A 14,251-nucleotide genomic window follows, 5' to 3' on the forward strand; every position below is an offset into this window, starting at 1 on the left:
AAACTGAAATCGATTCCTAAGATAGTAAATCCATCTTTGTGCAACGCCTCTGATGCCATATCTTTCAAGTTTCTTTAACAATATTTTGTGAACAATAGTGTCGAATGCTTTCTTCCAGTCTATACAAATTCCAGCTGAATAATTTTTATCTTCCATTGCAGAGGTTATTTTTTCAACTAGCTCTATTGCAGCCATTTCTGTGGATCGATTTGCTTGAAAGCCATATTGACGATCATTTAATAATTTATGTTTTTAAATAAAACTGTCTAATCTTATTTCAAATAATTTTTCAAGTATTTTTGAAAATTGTGAAAGGAGGGAAATCGGTCTATAATTTGAAAATGAATGGGTGTCACCATTTTTATAGATAAGGATAACTTTAGCTATTTTCATGTTGTCCGGAAAAATGCCTGTTTAAAGAGATACATTAAAAATATAGGTTAGTGGTTTTACAACGAATGTCATAACATCCTTAATTAGTGGCATATCTATATAATTTAAATCTGTGGATTTTTTACTTTTAATTTTTTTATTGTATTTAGTAGTTCATTTTCTTCAACTGGCTTTAGACATATTGAGCTTGTATTTCATTTAATTATGTCAACATCCACACCCTTTAATTCTGGTTGCACAATATTGTTTTTTGCAGTGAAAAAGAACAAATCATTGTATAATTTACAGTGAAAAAAAATCCCTGCGCGACACTTCACATTTAATGTATTTTTTCAAATAACTGTTTCTTCATAATTTTCTTAGTTTTTTTTCTTCTTCTAATCAGTTATGTACATTAGGGTTTTATGTTACAGTTAATTATGTTAAATTAATTCTTATTGCATATTTTTAAATTTCAACATGTCCTTGATACTGTTTAATGTTTGTGTGAATGATACTGTGCAGCTTATATATTAGTAGGCTATTAATTGTCTTGTGGAAGAGTTGCTTATAATGAGCTTTGATTGATGATTTGACTCTCATTACTGCTGTGATTGTTGGCTGTCAGTGTATTACAATGGAACAAAACATATATTAATACTTCATAAGGTAAGTAATTTAGCATTATATCAGATAATGAAATACGGTATTGCTGTAAAATAATATACGGTTAAAAGTCGGTAAAACCTAAAATGTTGCTACCCTATTTTTACATCCTTTACAAAACTCTAGTGACCACAGCTGCCAGTTTTTCCTGTAAATTTTAACATAATTTAACAGATTTTTTTTTCTTTTTTCTTTTTTTTTTTTACAGTGTATATGACCTATATGCCTATCACTGTAAATTGAAACACAGGGAAAGTGTAGAGGCTCAATTTCTGTATGTATTATTTACTGGTGCTGTCAGTTGCATTGTCTGTACCCTGTGCTGCCTCAGTTTTCATATTGAGTGGTACATTAGCAGAAAATCATGCATCACTTTGGAGCCAATACGTGGGTGAGGAAAAATCAATGTTGTTCCCCGCTCTCTAAACGTATCAGAGTAGCGCATGCTAATGGATTTCACTTGCATATAGACGCATGAAATCACATTAGTCGAAACTATACACAATCAGCACAATAAGGCATTTTAGTTTTGAAGGTACAAGCCTGATAAACAAACAAATGTTAAACAAAGATAAATATATGAATACATTCAGTAGAAAATATGTGTGATGCTTTTTTTAATCAACACGAACAAGTTATTATTGTAACTGAACAATACGGGATGGTAACTGAACATCAATAATTTTAAGAATTCATGAGACAATAAATAAGATGATATATTTTTCTTCTCTTCGAAAGAGTGAAGTAACAATAACAGTCTTAACCTTTCAGAATACATTCCCAGATTCTTTAATAACCATATGAATAAGACTAATCACTTCTGGGAATTTTTTCATAGGTTAGATGTTAAATTGTTTCCAACAAGTATAAGAAAAAAAAATATGTATGAAAATATTCACCTCTTCAGGAAAAGAACAAATTACTTCTAAGTTTTCTTATTAGCTCTGATGACAGCGTCATGTCCCTGTTGTAGTACTAGTGGAAATTGAGTTTAATGAGAGGTGCTGCATGAATGCTTACATACCATGTTTCATCACTCCTTCCTTAAAAATCCATAAATCTGCAACATAAGACAGTGTCAGTTATTGGGACCTTTTAAAACACACTCTCCCTGATGTTCTCCTTCGTGAGTTTTTAACTAATTTTTAACTGGTGTGTCGAGTGCAAAAAGTAAATAAGCATGTTTTTATTATTATTATTATTCAGACTCCTTCATTGTTCCACATTTTGTTATGTTGCAGCCTTACAAAATTATTTAAATAACGCTGTGACAAAGCAAAAACCATCAAAAAAGCATTTTATAGTGATCACATACACATACATTTGAATAATACTTAATCCCTTTTTTTTTCAAAATCACTAAACATTTATTTATTTTAAGTGTATTCTTACAGATCAAAATAAAACTAATTATACAATGATATTAGAATATAATAATAATGAACATTTTGTGCTTTAAACTGTTTGTTGCTTTTGAACCTTGTAATTATTCTGTATTTTGGAGGCCATCAATGGCAATCGACATTTAGTAAGCAACATATGAATTGTATTTATTGTAATATTAATGTTTTCTCAGTGTTTTGAAATGTATATTATCTGTCTAAACCATATATAAATGTATTCATTTGTTTAGTGTCTTCATATTTTATATGTCGAAACATTTCTATCTTCTTTTTATTCAGCTACAGCGATAGCTCATAGCTGGATGCCTTTGTCTATATTAGGGATTTCCTGGAACATCATAAGTTATATTACTTCTGTGAGGCATATTTGGACTTTCTGCATGAGGGTACCCTCTGGCTTCCATTATGAATAAAACAGACATAACATGTTTATAGCGCTGAATAATGCTCACACCACCCTATTTTGGGTTAAAAAAGTAACCATAATAATCCATGTTTTTCTCTCTTGTAGTGTACTGAAGTGTAATTTTCTTATGATTCATAGCCACGAGTGCCACAACTAAAACTATTAATTCATTTTTTTTCAGAATAAATCAACTTTAAATGTGCAACCCCCTTTGTAAATAATTTACTGCACACTGGGAAGTGTTACATTTGTTGGCGAGCCAGCCAGGAGCTGCAAGTTACAATGAGTGAGCTCCAGAGACGAAGCTCCAGAGCTCTCAGCAAAGCAGTGTAAGAAGCTATCCTATGCCAGCCTCATGAACCAGATTAAGTCTGGATTGTGATAGGGCTTTGAATCCAGGCCTCCATTTAAGATATTTGCTTGAAATAAAACGAGATCTCACTCTTCTTACCTTGAAGACAATAATAACGGGCTTTTTTATGTTGATCCACCATCTGACCTGTAACAAAAGTTAATCAAAATTTCACAAGACCCAAAAGAATCAGCCCAGTACTTTATATTCAGAGGAATCAAGCTCAGAGAAAAGTTACTGTGGCAACTGAGTGAGGAAGATGAAGGTGAGCAGTTCAGCCCAGAAAATCCCTTTGATCCATCGAGACTGGACTGATGAAAGAGCCGGATCATCTGCTGGACCAGGTTCTTAGGGACGATGAGCTGGATCTTGCCGTTGTCATCCCTCTTCTGGATCCGCCGATACAGCAAGCCCTGGTGTTCCCGCACTTTGATCCTGTCGGTCACTGAAGTGAAGGGAGAGAAACTCCCTGGAGAGAGTTGTCATCAACCTGCGTGCTGGTGATTTGCTCTCTGGAGAAGGGGATGATGGAGATCATGATGTCGAAGTCTGGCCTGTGGAATTGTGGCACAGAAATCTCCATCTGTTGATCAGTTGATGGTTCGTGAAGGTTGAGGAGGTGGGTTCGTTGGCCGGAAGAAACCCAGGGTTTGATGTGGGAGGCACCGGGCTGGTCGTCGCAGTGTTTCGCCCATTTCTTGTCTCTCCTCTTAAAACACTCGATGACCTCTCTCTCCATTGTCGCCACACCATCCTTTATACATTCCTCTATTTTACACAACTTTGAATCAACAGCCTCTTTAAAATACACTTCATGATTAAGATTACTTTCAACAGTCTTTAAAATACTTCTCCAGATTTAAAACAATGTTTTTTTAAGAGTTACCACCTCAGAAAAAAGCTGTACACACTCAAAGATGTAAAAAAAAAAAACTTTCCCCATTAAAACCAGCAGATCTATTAAAATAAGTAGCATTATCTTGTTTAGTCGTCATCTAAAAACACTTTTCTCAACACAGTGTGTAAAATCGTTTCACATTCCACGTACAGGCCAAGCCAAATCGGTTGAGTTACAAGAGGTAAAATTGGGGTTTGATTAAACTGTGTGAGGTTGGGAGTGTTTAAAAAAATGAGACGAACAACAGAAATAGAATCAATAAATTAAGTGCATTCACAAAAAAAACAGGAAACTTCAGTCTGTTAACCCTCTGGGGTCGACAAACGTCAATTAGCGCATGAAGCAATTTGTTTCAGCGACTCGTTTTTTGTTTTTTGTTTTTTTGCAGTAGTGTGTTGGACATGTTTTTCAGTTGATTCTTTAATTCATTAATGGCTTGTGTTGTGTCCTCTTGAATTTTAAGCACCGTGAGGCATGGGAGGGGGTTTAGATGGTCCCGGCTCCTCCCACTCCTCCAGCACTCCCACCTCCTTCTGAGAGCTCACTGGATTTGCTGTTTGAGTTATTAAATGTTTTCGAATCAATGTCACTTTTTTTCATTGCTAAATGTTCTTAAGTGTGTTGTAAATTTCATTTAGTACAGACCAAACTTTACTTTGCTTTTAGGGAGTTTGCCTGTGTCACCGTCATACTGTATATGATTCCAGAAATAGCAGTGCCAACTACTATGCTGGTGATACGAGTACCCATGGTGATGTGATGATGTGACCCTTTTTTTGGTAGCGATTTTAATGTCAAACCATTTCTTTCATCCTATCTTATTCACCCAGAACATCTGCCATAATGGGCCTGTCCAGTGAGTTCAATTTGAATACAACTGCTCTGTCTGACAGTGCTATCAGAACCATAGGTCTGTTCATGAATTCAAATGAGCTGTGTTTGAACGTTGGTACGCAGGCAATATGGGAGTTGGGATATTGCATAGTTAGACACGAAACGTATGCTTGAAAGAGAACAATAGGTTACTTTTGTAAACCTAATTCTCTGATTGCTTCAAGTGCGGTGTCACATAGAAGTGGCTATATCACATAGACAAGTTTACTAGAACAATCAACCATTAGACTGCACTTTCTAAAAACTATTTACTTTTGAAATCTGCTCAAACATATGTAATCCCATACTTTCATAAATAATACACATCTGTTTATTATAGCATGTACCAAACCTCAGATCGCCTGTAAAAGGGTTGCTGATTGCTCTGTTAAACAGTCTACAGCCTTTGTGATTGCACTGAGAACAGGGGGCAGATGATGTGCATCTTATACAACTGTGTCCCTGTACACCTTCCACCCACTAAGGTTAAATAATACGCATATTAAAGTACCCCTGCATACACTACACTAAGGGGAAAAAATCTATAATCACAATCAATTCTCAAAAGAGAGACCTGTAATATTCAGATATATTCCAGTATTATTATGCATGTAAACTGACCTATGAAACTGGAAAGAGGGCTGAATTATTTAACCTGTTTAACTGCAGCTTTTCCATGTTGCGTGTAGTTGACTCACTCCCTTTCTCAATAGGACTTGGTAGGAAATAGACTTTACGGAATTGCATCATTATTGAGGGATTGGTTTCAACCCCCAGAGAGCAGAAGGATGGAACCATAAACTGGCAATGGAGATTCTGTGGAGTAATCTTTAAAAAAAAGAGGACAATTAAAATGTTATGTCCAATTGTCATAACAGAGAGAAATACTTCTGAATAATTATGCTGACGTTATGCCCTTGGGCCAGTTGCATAAACATAGCCATTATGTTAAGACAGTGTCTTAAGAACTAGTTTGACCATCTAGCAGTTAGTTAGGGGTAATCAGTCTTGCTATTCAGTATAAATTAGACCAATGTACGTTTTTATGTAACTAAAAAGATATGAACAGTCTTGAAGAAAACAATTGGATGACTAACTCGTAAGACTAGTCTTAGCAGTTTATGCAACTCGTCCCTGAGCAGTACTTTTAATATCTTGTTCGCCTTGTTTTACACTATGTGTAAATGCCAATGTGGTATTTTATGGGTCCATTGTTCATGTCCATGAGATAAAGAAACATAACAAACGTAAATCTGAATAACTTGCTGTAGTAAATTTGCTTATTAATCAAAGTTATAATCCTCAAAGTTGGGATTTACAAAACCAGATAAGTATGGTTCGTGTCAAAAGTGTTATGCGATTCAAACTGAGGGGAGAAGTGTATTGTGAATGCAACTTTCAAAAAACGTATGTCTGAAAATTTGTGTAAGATATCACATTAAATATCTTTAATATGTCTCAAATGTCTAAATTTTATTTCAGTCAAGCAACAATCTTCGAGTTCACTTATAAAAGATCAGATAGAATAAAATTATGCGTATTTGGTGCTGTCAGAAGGTTCCAAGCTCAGAATTTTGCCCCAAACCCAGAGTACTCCCCCTGTATCTCTGGTTAGGGAAGTAACTAGGCGAATGTGAGGAGACAGGGTGGTGGTGGGATGCTGAATTGCGGTCAATGAAGAGTGGTAAGTCGACTCTGCATATATATATATATATATAAAGGGCGTCATATCTTTCTGATTGACTCTTCCTGAGCTTTAATTTATTTTCTTTGGCCATGATGAAACATTCATGAGATGTATTTTTTTTTTCTCTGTGCTGGTGGATTTAAAACATCTATGTTGTCAAATGCATTTTGTTTCCTCTTTCTCATGTGTCATGTTATTTACTTTTGCTATGTAATGTTATGTTCCCTGCCATTGCGGCTTTCCACGTTCCATTAAGTAAGGGGCCCTTGGGGAGGCACCAGTTGGTCGTACGGTTCCTCCATGGGACTTGGAGGATGAGGCTTGTGGCTCATGCCAGAGCTTCAACATGGGATCTGGCAGTGGTTACCAAGGGGTTACCCCAATTTCTCACATTCAAGGTGGCATCCTTTTGGCTATTAAGTCCCTTAAGAGAGTTGTGGACCTTCAAGCTCTGTTAAATTTTCCTCCATGCTTAGAATTTGCTCCTAGGAGTGTAAAACCTATCATGCACCCTTGACCACCCTACTTGCCTAAGGCGCCTTCTAATGTAGTGCAATCTAACTTCTTTCAGGCCTTCCAGAAAAGACTTAATTCGGCCATAACTGTTCGGGCGTAAGAAATTTATGTTCAGACGTCTTCAGCTAATAGTGTGCTTTGGGTCGCCCAGGAAGGGATCCGCGGCCTCTAGGCAGACGATCAGCAACTGGATTGTTCAGGCTATATCCAGGTGCGTGGTACGCCTTCACTTCTGCCCATAAGGGCTCACTTCACTAGAAGCATGGGGTCTTGGCCCTGCTCTCTGGGGTTTCCCTGCAGGAAGTATGTGAGGCCATCCTTAAAAATATTTTGGTTTGCAGTAACAGCAATTTTTTTTAAAAAAAGGGTCGGTAGGTAGGTCTATATTTTTTTTTCCAAGATTCAGTGTAAAAAAAAAAGGTAAAATTTTGGAGATGGTGATCGTGAATTTAAAAAAAAAAAAATGCATATTGTGACGTCACTGACTGGGTCTACAAACTGTGCATCGGCCGCTAGGTGTTAATGCAAAATACGACCAGTTACATTTTAGGCTAGTCACAAAATGTATAAAATATCTATTTGTTATGCATATATACATGAGATAAGCAAAAACAAGTACAAACACATGGTCAAACAAAGAATATAATTAAACAAAGATACAAATTAGCCTATATACACAGTGCTTTAATTTCAGGAAGGTCTAAAATTAGTTAAGTCTGTCGCTCTCTCTGAAAAGAAATTTAATCTAGCTAGTAATCAAATGTAAAATGACACTGCATAGTTTATCATAGTTAGATTAATGCTTATTAAAGTTTAAGTTATTCATTCAAGAGCTGCCTGTGAGTGATTTTTATCTGCCTTTTGTTGTTTGATTCGCATTGGCTCAATCGTCACGTTTATTAGACTACTGCCCCTTTAAGACCGAACGCAGAACTCTACTGTAATAGATGACTGATGATGCACCATCGTTTTCTCCCAACTATTTACGTCCAATTAAGACATAAACTGTGTTTATGTATATTTGATGGTTTAGATGCGCACATGAAGCCCAAAATGAGGCGATAGCCTACTTTTCTTGTCTCGTTTTAGTGCATTTCGGAGCGCGCGTCGCGCGTCGTGAACAACGTCTCTTGCGCAGACTTTAGTACTTTTAATAGCTCTTTTAATGATTGCACGCGTCCGCAGTTTAGCAACAGTACAGACTGCATTTTACAACAATCACCGATCGTGCTGATTCTGACGGTACGTTTGGGTTTTAGGAAGAAATGACAGCGCAACGCTGTGAAGGGGAGGAAGTTGCGCTAGACAGAATGCGTCTGTAATGGTTTCATCTCAAATATCTTCTTTTTATAATCTTTGAAAGCGGAAATCTAAAATACAATTAGAATAATATCCCAGATCTAAAGTGTAACCACGTTTTGTCCTCATTGTCACTCATTAAGCAGGGCTGTAGTGCTGTGCGCGCTGTGGCTCCGGGTGAGAGATCGCTCTCTCTTCTGGACTGCGAATAGCAAAATTGCATCACAGACAAATTGTTTAATATTTTTATTATATATAGAAATGGTTGATATTCAGCCCCGTTGCCCTTTTAATACCGGGTACCAAGCGGGAACACTGAAACGAGCGAACGTACAAGCCATATAGTGACACGCGTAACGTTAAACCAATGGTGTAAACATAATCTGATGAATATGACGCCACGGGTTTTTATTTAAGAAAGAACGTAGCCTACGTTTGTAGGGTATGTAGACACAAGCAACTTTCACAATACTAACTAAAATATAATTAATATTATTTTATTGAATTTGAATTAGTCGTTTGAAGAGTAAAAAAAAAAATCGGTCGGTCTGAACGCAGGTTACAACCGGCAAGTCGGTCGGACAAAAAGGAAAAAAAAATAAAAAATTGGGTCGGCCCTAAATTGACAGGGTCGGTCGGGTTACGGCAAACAAGAATATTTTTAAGGGTGGCCTGACACTGCAGGCTGGGGTACCAGCATACATTTAAGAGATTTTACAGTCGGCACCTTCCTTCTACACCGGGTGCGCAGGTGCTCCCTTCCTAGCTGTGCCTAGACATTTCTTAGGGATATTCGATCCCCAAAGTGTCATCATACAACGTACCACAAGTTTCCTCAAAAGGAAACGTCTCCGGTTACAACTAACGTCTCCAGTTACAACTGTAACCCTTGTTCCCTGAGAAGGGAAAGAGACTCTGCATCTCATTGCCACGACTCTACATGCCATGGAGCTACTTACTTTGAAGCTACTCTATTTGTGTGCTGGTTATAACTTCTGCATTCCGCAGACGAGTGCTACGTCACATGCTACGTCATGACACATTCCCAATTAAGACTGGACTAGTGTTACACTCGCTTTACATGCTGAGGGCATTCCCCAAAGTGTCATCATATGATGCAGTGTCCCGTTCCTTTCTCAGGGAACAGGCGTTAGAGTCGTAACCCGAAGGGTTTCCTTTCGATAGGCTTGCTTATCAAAGTGTGTAGTTCGTTATGAGGAACGTCATGACTTCTGACCTGTAATGACCTGAATCATTATCATAGACTGTTCGCTCAACTGGCCCTCGACTGAGCCTGGGTTCTCCCAAGCATTTTTCTCCATTGTCACCTGATGGAGTTTTGGTTCCTTGCCTCTGTTGCCTTGGCATTTGGCTTGCTTTGTTGGGGACATTTAATCTTCAACTATATTATTGCTCTGCTTAGAAACAAACTTTGTTGTATTATTTTCATGTTAAAGTTCCTGTAAAGTCAAAATTAAGTATGTGTTCTGAGCTTGTCACATCACAGAAAAATGTGTTATTAGCCACCCAGCCAAATTTGAATGATTAAAAAAAGCCGGCAAGTACATAAAATAAGCTATCAAAATTTTGAAAAAATGAGCAGTTATCTCTGTTCTCAAACGCTGGGGGCGTGTCTGCTGGCTGCGCTGAAACCACGCCCACTAGCGGAAAAGTTGTCGACGGTGTAATGTAATGTGCTTTCGAGACGGGAGGATGAAGGCCGAGGCGGGAGATGGTCGTTTCGGCCCCGTTCACCACTAACAGCGGATGATCAGTGAATCCCAGTTCTCTCTGAGGAAAGTTTATAAAACGATCCCGTGTAAAATGATCACTACAGAGGCGGGTGTTGGCGGTAATCCTCAGCTCTTCATCAAGGTTGGCTCTCTAAAAACCTCTTCGTGATGTGATCGTTTTTAGGAAATTTAAATAAGGACATCGATCTGTTTTGTACATGATCGCATCCAGGTAGTAGCCTATGCATTTTTGGCTCGAAGGCATAGCTAGCTAGCAAACTAGTTCTGACAGTAACTCACGATTGAGCGGTGAATGCGAATGTGCTCTATTGTTAGGGGAGAGATCATCCTCTCAGTGGCCTCAGTGCGTCATCAAGTAGGGGCGTGTCCACAAGCTCTTGGGCTCCAGTGAGTCATCGAGCCCTGTATTAGCCCCGCCCAAGAAATCTGTAAAATAGCAATGGTGAAAAACTGTTTAACGGTCTAAAGGCCATTGCACACTGAGTACGAAATTTTCGTATGCGTATTTTCGTGTTCGTCAGCCTAAAAATTCGTCACGCATAGAAACCTTGCACACCGAGTCCTTTGCGTATTTATTAAGCGTTTGCGGTGAAAAACGCAAAAATACCAAATGGATTCGTCAAGCAGTGAGGATGATTTTTGCCCTCTCTTTTTTGAAAAAGAGAAAATATTACGTCCATCCAATCCAGAAATTGCGCCGAGACAGGAGAGTTCCACCTTATCAAGGAGTTGCGAATTTATCCTGAGCGATTCAAAATTTACCTCAGAATGTCAGTGGAACAGTTTGATGCTTTGCTAGCGATTCTGGAGCCACATATTAAAAACAAGACCACCAATTTCCGTGAACCAATCGATTCTGAACGGAGACTGGCAGTGTGTCAGTCTGAAATGGACCAGGTATGGACACACACACACCCGCGCGCGGCCCGTTGGAAGCGCTGGGCAGACAGAACAGCTAGGCTGTTTTTGTGTATATATTGTGTTTATATTGTGCCCAAATAATAGATTAGTTATCGAATAGGCTGCTCAATCATACCTTATTCGATCCTAAATTTCAATCTGATTGAAAGGGGAGGTTTATTAATTTCATAATCCAATATAGAGAAGAGAACATAAACACTTGATCGAATTGAAAACCGAAACTGAAAGCACGGCGCATATGTGCAATGATTTGAGGACGAGCTCCCCCCGGCCCTGAATTGTCAAAAGACCTCTCAAAATGCTGGCTCTGGATGCGAAAAACGCAGAAAATCGAACCCGATCTGATTAATTTTATGACGGACGAAAGTTTCGGAGGCGGTGTGCAAGCGTGACTGACATAACGTGAGGTCGAATTTTTTTTTTAACGTGCGAAAATTTCGGATGCGAATTTCGGACTCAGTGTGCAATGGCCTTAACTCCATATTTCAGTACTTCACAGTTCACAGTCTTTGTAATATGTTTTAACAATACATTTGTAACATTTATAATGTGTTTAGAATGTTTTTTTGTAGAATTGCCTTTACAGGGACTTTAACACTGTTAAGCTGCTTTGACACAATCTGTATTATAAAAAGCGCTATATAAATAAAGGTGACTTGACTTGACAAAAACCTCAAAAACCATTGGTGCCACGATAAAAACACCCAGAGCAGGAAACCACTGTTTCTCACACTAAAATGAATAGATACTTTTATCATGGTTTAATAAACATATTTGTGGCTTCCATCTTCAAGGTCTGGGTGATATGTCATAACTTTAAATTAAGTGCATTTGGATAAATAGAATAAGCTCCTGAGGTCCTAACCTGGATCTCTTTCAGAGAGTTTGGTATTCCAGCCTTGTGCAACATGCTGGAAATTCAATATAGGGACTAATTCACCTTGTCTTTGTGCTCAGGCCCTGCATAATGTGTGACAGCGTTGATGTCAGCAGCTTCAGGATGCATCTTAGATGTGAATGACTGTCAAGAGAGACAGAAGTGGAAACTTTACAGCATGCAATTTTCTTCACAGCATTTCATTGCATATGTGCAGGTGGCATGAAGGTCACAAAGACACACACATGATGACAACCTGAGAAAATATGTACACGTAAGCAAGATTCTCTTAGACTAGACTGGTGAGCGCACAGTGTCTATATCAGTTAATTAATCTCAAACCTCAATTTTGGTTTGAAAAGCTAAAAAATGATGACCGAATACTGGTTTATCATTCTTCATTCTCATGCTTCTCTTCAAATAAAATCCAGACAATTTCTAAATCTTCTTAAAAAATGTAATACTTAGAAAACATTTGAAAGGACATATTTGAGTAGTGACTCCTTAACACAACAACAACAATATTAGCAATAAAAGAGATGGAGAATAATAATGCTGTATTGACATGTTTATACTATCCATGTTGACAAGGCATACATTCATGCCATAGATTTAAATCCATTGGATGATTAATGCTTGATGGATGTACAATTGAACGCAACCTTGTGAACACATTTAATTTAATTTCAACTCAAAACACTTAAAAGAGAATATTTATCAGCACTAAATTAAACTATTAACTCCACTAAAAGACTACGTGCGGCTGAAACTTCACTGAATGAGTAAACCCACTACAATTAGAAACATCACAATAAATGTATTAACTTGTCATTAAGTGCTAGCTAACAATTGCACACATGCATATGCTAATGTACCGTAACCAGCAATTAACCTATCACTCAGCAAGCCAAAGGCTCTATTCTTTACCACGATAACCCCCAAATATAAAATTATGCCTCTCCGCTACTCTCTTTTAACAGTTAACAGGGGTCCGATGATGCTTTTTAAAGTTTTTATTTTATTTTGGTTTTAAGATCTTCAAAGTTATAAAGCTTATAATATCCCAAAGGGTTAGTCATTTAAGGTTTCAGAAGGGTGGTTCACTTTGTGGTTGATATGCACCATCGATGCACACTTTTGCAGAGCCCGCTTAAAGACATATATAAAGAAAGAAGATGAGGCTTCAGAGAATTGTAATGTTGTCATTACATCGTGGAGAAAGGGAAACCTGTTTGTTTGGCGCCATCCAGAAACTGATGAAATTAGGAACCAGTGGTTAAGAAAAGTCCAGAAAGTCAATGAAGAAAATGTTTACAGTGGCTCAACTATAAGTTTATCAAGAATACTTTTTGTGCGGAAATAAAACAAAAATAACGTAATTTTCTTACGTAAGTTTCAATCCCTTAGGTAGCCTGTGTAGCAGTGATCCACCTCTCAAATTTACTCAAAAATGTCTTCATTTGCAGAGGTGGAAGTAACGAATTACAACTACTCAGATTACTGTAATTAAGTAGTTTTTTCGTGTACTTGTACTTTTATGAGTACATTTTTTAGTCTGTAATTTTCCTTGTACTTGAGTACAAATTAAGTTAAGTAATGTACTTCACTACTTTAAAAATCCCATTAATTACAAACTACTTGTACAATTTGAATTCAACAATTATTCAAATCTTTGACCAGCATTTGGGTATCCAATGGAAATAACTGATCTTGGGCGGGCCAATAAAAACCCTTGTATTTGGATCGGGAAAAAAGCCCGGTTCCTGGAGAGCTATATTCGTCCTCACACGTCCTTCAGTTTGTATTTTAGTGTTATCAAAGAACTTTGCCGTAATGGACATGGACATTCGAGACACTGAATTCATTGAAAATTCCAAAGAAATACCAGATGACGAGAGCCCGCCCCACATGGAGGAGTTGTTCTTATACAGAGGAAGGAAAGGAGACGTTTTATAGAAACTTTGTTTCTGCAGTGATATGTAATAGTTCAGTTGTTTTTGTTTTTAAAGTTGGGTAGACCTCACGATAATTTGACTAAAAACATCACTTGAAACATGAGCTTCAGCGTTACTCAGGTGACAAGCACATAGCCTATACCGTAATAAAGATTTAGCATTTTAAACTTAGATTAAAAAGTTATATTGTGTCATTGTCAACACATTGTTTTATTAATATTGAATCCGTGTTTTAAGCTTAGAATGAAGAGTTTAATAATGACTCTTTCATA

This window comes from Pimephales promelas, chromosome 19 (assembly GCF_988280905.1).
Source record: "Pimephales promelas chromosome 19, fPimPro1.hap1.1, whole genome shotgun sequence".
Lineage (NCBI taxonomy): Eukaryota > Metazoa > Chordata > Actinopteri > Cypriniformes > Leuciscidae > Pimephales > Pimephales promelas.